We start from the raw sequence: 6,000 nt of genomic DNA on the forward strand, positions 1-6,000 counted from the left end.
TCCCGTGACCTTGGTCAAGCCACCTCACTGGGTCTCAGTTTCTCCGTCTGTAGAATGAGGGCGTTGAATGAGTTCCCAAGATTCACCTGGTCTTGACCCTCTAAGGTACACGATCCTTGGTAAGGTAAACCCCTCAGAAGTCTGGCCCGAGCAATCTCCACGTTTTGCAGGAGCCTGGGCCTCATCCAGGGAGAAGGGGCATGCTGGGGGAGGGGAACGCGCTGGGCTTTTATTTTGGGGGCGGGTGAGGAACTGGTGGTTTATGCCACACGGTCCGGGGGAGGCGCAGCGCAGCGCAGCGAAGGCTGGGAGCCCCGGTTTACAGGCCAGCAGGCTAGCGGCGATCTCCAACCTTCCTCCGGAGCTTCAGACCCTGGAGAGGTAGGCAATGCAGCCAAGAGCCGCGCACCAGCCACGGCAGCAGAGAGGCTCGCACCCCGGACCACCATCCCGATCCCTCCCCTCCCGCTCCGGAACCGCGCACGAGCTTCGTGGGGAGTGGCCGCTGCTCCCTCCCCTCTACCCAGCGCCGGGTCCCCTCCCAGTCATGGGGGACCCCTCCCCCAGTCCCGGGGCGTCGGGAGCCCCATGGGGGCGTGGCGGGGGCGGGCGCTGGCTTCTGCGCCTGAGGGTCTGGAGGAGGTCTCAGTTGCCGGGGCTCCCTGGGAGGGACCCCGCGCCCTCCACCTTCCAGCTCCCCACACAAAGGCGCCGACGGAGGCGCCGCACTTACCGGCCAGAGCGGACTCCGGGCGCCGACGAGCGGGCGGGTAGGCTGGCGGGAGGATGTGCGCGCGCGAGTGTGCGTCTGTCCCTGTGTGTGTCTGCGCGAGTGTGTGTGTGTGTGTGTGTGACGGGGACCTCGCCGAGCTCCGTGCGTCTGCGTGTGCGGGGGCGTCCGTCCGTCGGTCCGTCTGCCCGGCGCTCAGTCCCGCGCTCCGTGCGCGCTCCCTCTTCAGATCACCTCACCAAATGCGCTTCGGCTGCGGAGTCTCGGGCGCAGCCGCCAGGTCGGCTCCTCGCCCTTAGTCCCGGCTCCGCCCCGCCCCCGGGCGGGCTTGCGCCGCTTCCCGGGAATTGCGCAGGGCCTGAGGGGCTGGCTAGCGCGGGGGCGGGGAGCTCCTGCGGCGCCCAGGGCCCAGGTGGGGCCGGGTCGCGGACCCTTATTCCCCGACCCGGATGTCGGGCGCCCCCACCCCGCAGCTCGGCTCGGAGTCCCCTCAGGCGCCGCCCCCACGCCGAGGTTGCCTGGACCAGGAGGGCGGGGGAGCGGGAGCACCGCATCTATTTCATTCATGATTTTCTCCTCTCGGGAGCCCCAGGCCCAGGTTGCGCTGCTACGGCGGCCGCCAGAGGGACACCGGCGGGGCCGTGCGCGCCGAACCCGGTGCAGGACCGCCAGGCAGACAGCTGGGGGTAGGGAAAAGTGAGACAAAGGGGTCATAGCTGGGGGGTGGGGGGGAATTGCATGGAGGGGGTGCTGTGGCGCTCCCCGCATGATGCCCGCACGATGCCGTTGCCGCACCTGCACAAACAGAGTAGTTGCATACAGCGGCGCGCACAGTGCCGGATACCCAGTACCCGCTCCAGGACTCGGGAGAGGCACTCGCCTTCCCACCCTTCCCTGTTCAGTCTCTGAGGAGCAAGACCTTCCTCCGCCAGGTCTCACCCTCCTGACGCGCATCACGGGGCGTGTACCTGTCTAGGCTTTCTCGTGGGCACCGGCGGCCTGGACGCGCAAGGAGCTGCCCACGCGCCCCACAGTCCCACTTTTCCCAGGCTGGCAGCCCGCTGGCCGGAGGTTCCTGGCATTCCATCCCGATGGGGGCTTTCTGAGACGTTGGGAGGCATACAGGGCCGGCATCCTAAGCTTCGTTTTCACATAGGGAAACCGAGGCGCACCATCACAGGGCTACCACCCTGGTTCCAGCCGCCGTCCTCTTTCGCCTGGATCTCTGCAATAGCCTCCTTACTGGTCTCCCCGTTGCCACCCTTGGCCCCCTGCAGTTGATTCTCTACGAAGCAGTCAGAGCTATCCTTTTAAAACGTAAGTCAGATCGCGTTGCTCCTTTACGGGAAATCCTACAATGGCTCTCCATTCGTTCAAGTGAAAGCTAAAGCCCCTGTAATGGCTTGCAAGGCCTCTCATGAGCTGGCTCCCTTTTATTTAACTCTGTAACCTCACTTCCTACCACTCCAGTCACACGGGCCTTTTTCAATGCGTCACCAACATGGCAGCCACCCTGTGGCCTCAGGACCTTTGCACTGCTATTTTCTCTGCCTGGAAACTTCCCCCAGATAGTCAAATGGCTTGCTCCTTTACTTCTTAAGTGTGTCACCTCAAAGAGGCCTTCTGTGACCACCCTATTTTAAATGCAGACCCACTCCCCCCATTTTCTCCATGGTAGTCATGACCTTTATTTTGTGTTCCTTGCCTGTAGGGTTCACTGGCCCTTCACTTCCAGCTCTTACCTTAGTCCTTTGGCATCCTAGTTCTCCAGCCTTACCACACTACTCTGTTCTCTAAACAAACTGCATTTTCCCATTTCTAGCCTTTGTTCATGCTGTGCTTTCAGCCTGGGATACCATCCCCTGCCATGTCTTACCTAATTTTTAAGTTCCAGTTCAAATACCTCTTTCTCCATGGAGGCTTCTCTCATATTCCCAAAGACACTCAGCCCTCATTCCTTTCTGTTTGCTATAGTAACGGTTCCTTGTCTTTTACCCCAAGTGCCCTATGAAGTCCTGAGTCTCCTCTCTCTCCAGTTCCCAGCACAGAAGGGACCATCAGTCCATGTTGGTGGATCAAGGGCAGTGAATGGGAGGCCCTGGGCTAGGCCTTGATTCATCTTTTTTTTCTAGGAGGGGCACAGAGCCCAGCTGGGTCTTGTTATCCTCAAGTTGTTTCTTGTGGAACAAGGGGAAGGGTCAAATGTCAGATAATGGGGAAAGTGTGGGTAGATGTGTCAGCCAGTGCTCAAGGGCCCACTCTCCCTCCCTGAAAGTATCATCTCCGTCATTCAGCACAAGGCTGATTTTCCCCAGACAGTGTCAGTGTAACAATAGCAGCTACCATAAATGAGCGTTTGGTATGTGCCAGGCCCTGTTTTGTATGTTTTCAATGCTCTCTTTAATCTTCATGGCAATTTTGCAAGGCAGGCATTTTGATGTCACCATTTTCAGAAGAGGAACCAGAAAGAAGTGACTTATTTACGGCCCTACAGTTGATATGTGAGGGGTATATGTTTCAAATTAAGATCTAGCTAATTCCAAAGCCCAAGCTCATAGGGCAGAGACCCTGGTGACTGATGAAGTGAGGGAGCCTCAGCAAGGTCACCCTGGCCCAGATTTTTTTTTTTAATTTATTTATTTTTGGCCGTGTTCGGTCCTCGTTGTTGCATGTGGGCTCTGCCTAGTTGTGGCGAGCGGGGGCTACTCTTCGTTGCGGTATGCAAGCTTCTCACTGCGGTGGCTTCTCTTGTTGTGGAGCACGGACTCTAGGCGCACGGGCTTCAGTAGTTGTGGCTTGCGGGCTCTAGAGCGCAGGCTCAATAGTTGTGGCGCACGGGCTTAGTTGCTCCGCGGCACGTGACGTCTTTCCAGCCCAGGGCTCAAACCTGTGTCGCCTGCGTTGGCAGTCGGATTCTTAACCACTGCGCCACCAGGGAAGCCCTGGCCCAGAATTTTGCTGAAGCCAGCTTGGGAGTCACAAGGGCGTGGCTCTCCAGGGAGGGTGGGAGTTGGCAGATTTCTGTCAGTGGTGCCTGTGATGTCCTATGGTGGAGGCTAGTTGCTGTCCTTCATAAAGTCAACTTTGGAAGGCCAGCACTGCCTCCTAAGCGTTCCTACCTGTGTGCTCTGGGTTCAAAGCCCAGCCCCAGCTGTCAGGTGTGGATAACAATGCCCATCTCAAAGGGCTATGGTGAGGAAGGAGAATTATAATATACCTAGAAAATAGTAGGGGATCAAAAATGGTCTTTCTCCTTTGCTTCTTGTAGGGAGTTTCTATCACATAGAGATATACCCAAACTTGTCTTCTCATCCCGTGTCTGCCCTGTACACCCTCTTATTTAAATGTTCCAGATTCCTATAGTCCACTGAGTGTTGCCCTCGGGTACAGATAAGGAAAGAAAGTCTGACATTTATTGAGGGCTTTATAAATAAGCTATTCACGTTGCTTCCATGGACTCTCTTCTTTCTTCTTCACAAGCCCCTTAAAAGGGAGGTTCTGTTATTACTGATGAGAAAACTGAGGCACAGAAAGGGCAAGGGACTTCCCTACGGCCACAGCGCTCACTAATTAATAGCAGTAATGAGATTCTAACCTATGTCTGGCTCTGCACTCAGCAAGCACCCCTCTTCCTTAACCCCATCACCATGGAAAGCAGCCCCATCGATTTCCTTTCTCTTCTCTGATGGGGAAGAAGGAGTGTTCTGTGAGGTCCACGGCAGTGAAGTAATTGTGAGGTTGGGAGGATTTAGGCTTCTTGAGTCATTTTGTGTGACTCATTTACCCGCTCTTGATGAGGGGAGGAAGAGGGCTTTGGGAGAGAGAAAGATGGTCTGAGTAACCAGAGAGTGGCTTGCTGGTGGTTTCTAATGCACTGTTGGAGTCAATATTTCTAGCTTATGACCTCACTTGCAATTCACTCTATCAGTAATGAAATGTTTTGCTTCAGTGAAAATGTCCCCCATCCAGATTTTTATTTATTTACTTACTTATTTATAACCCACCCCAATCAACAAAGGATTTGAGGTTGCTTACCACAGGAGTAGAAACCATAAAACAATGTTAAAATATCAATAAAGATAGAGAATCAGGACCAAGGAAAATGTAAATAAACTTTGAGAGACAAGGCTTAATCATTACAGCCGGTGTTTATTGAGTTCTTCCGGCATGCAAAGGAATTTGTGTACATTATTTCATTTAATCCTTAAAAGAGTCCTACGAGGTGGGTGCTATTATTATCTTTATTTCGGGATATAGGGAACCAAGGCTCAGAGAGATTAAATACGATGCCCAACGTCATGTAACTAGTCAGTGGTAGAGCCAGTATTTAAATCTAGTTTGATTTTGGAACTCATGCCCTTAACCACTGTCCCGTCCTACCTCTCCAGGGGACAAAAGACCACACATTTGCAGACCACAGGGGCCTCTAGAGTACTGGGTTTGAGTCTCAAATTCGGTTCTAATTTTCTTGGATATCAAAAAGGAAGGCCACAGCAAGTTACATAGAACTAATGCCCTCACATCCTTCAGGTCTTTGCTCAATGTCACTTTCTCAATGAGACCTACCCTGACCACTTTTCTTAACTGATACTGGAGCCTGCCTGCCTCTTCAGCAGTTCCAATCTCCCTTTGTCTTTGCTTTTATGATGGCACATTTTACCTTCCGAAGTACTGGACGATTTATAAGCTATGTTATATATTTCAAATATGTTATATGCTTTATATAGCACATAAGAGGTTCTATTATATACTTTATAGTAATAAATATACTTATGCATTACAAATTAGATTACTTTATCTGTTTAATATGTTCACTATTTTGTTGTCTGTCTTCTTCCACTAGAATACCAGGCTGCTTGGGGGAGCGTCATTGTCTCTTTGGATTGCTGTTGGATCCCAAGTGTCACGGACAATGCCTGATATATAGCAGGTATTCAACGCATTTTTGCTGAATACTTGAATGATAATTTCAGAGAGGAAGGACAGAACAATATACCTAAAGTGGCAAAGTAGGTCATGTTGTTTTGCTAGCTCATGTTTTCCTTTCCTTCCCACTTTCTTTTCTCCTTTTCTTTTTCTCATTTCCTTGATGAATTCAGGCAGCTCTAGCACTTAACTCTCAGAGCAAGTCTTCTGAGGCTTTTCTGATGGTAGACCCTGAGGTTCCCTATGGCCAGTGACCTTTGTGTCATTGTTACAGCAAATGCATAAATGGGATTCATGGTGCTGATTTTGGTGGAGTCTCTCAGCGAAAGCCCGACATTATCCCC

At 52.7% G+C, this 6,000-nt stretch overlaps 1 protein-coding gene across 2 annotated transcripts in view; it reads right to left on the minus strand.

The window, feature by feature from the left end:
- PTPN5 (protein tyrosine phosphatase non-receptor type 5) overlaps positions 1–904 on the minus strand; it is a 54,552-nt gene extending 53,648 nt beyond the window's left edge. The window contains exon 1 of one of the 2 annotated variants that reach the window (XM_029208226.1): positions 734–904. The gene's annotated coding sequence lies outside the window, so the exon portion shown is untranslated. The remainder of the gene's footprint in view (positions 1–733) is intronic. The other variant, XM_029208227.1, reaches the window with a different exon arrangement.
- Positions 905–6,000: the final 5,096 nt, after the last annotated feature.

Source organism: Monodon monoceros, unplaced genomic scaffold (assembly GCF_005190385.1).
Source record: "Monodon monoceros isolate NGI ecotype Baffin Bay Population unplaced genomic scaffold, NGI_Narwhal_1 Super_Scaffold_7, whole genome shotgun sequence".
Lineage (NCBI taxonomy): Eukaryota > Metazoa > Chordata > Mammalia > Artiodactyla > Monodontidae > Monodon > Monodon monoceros.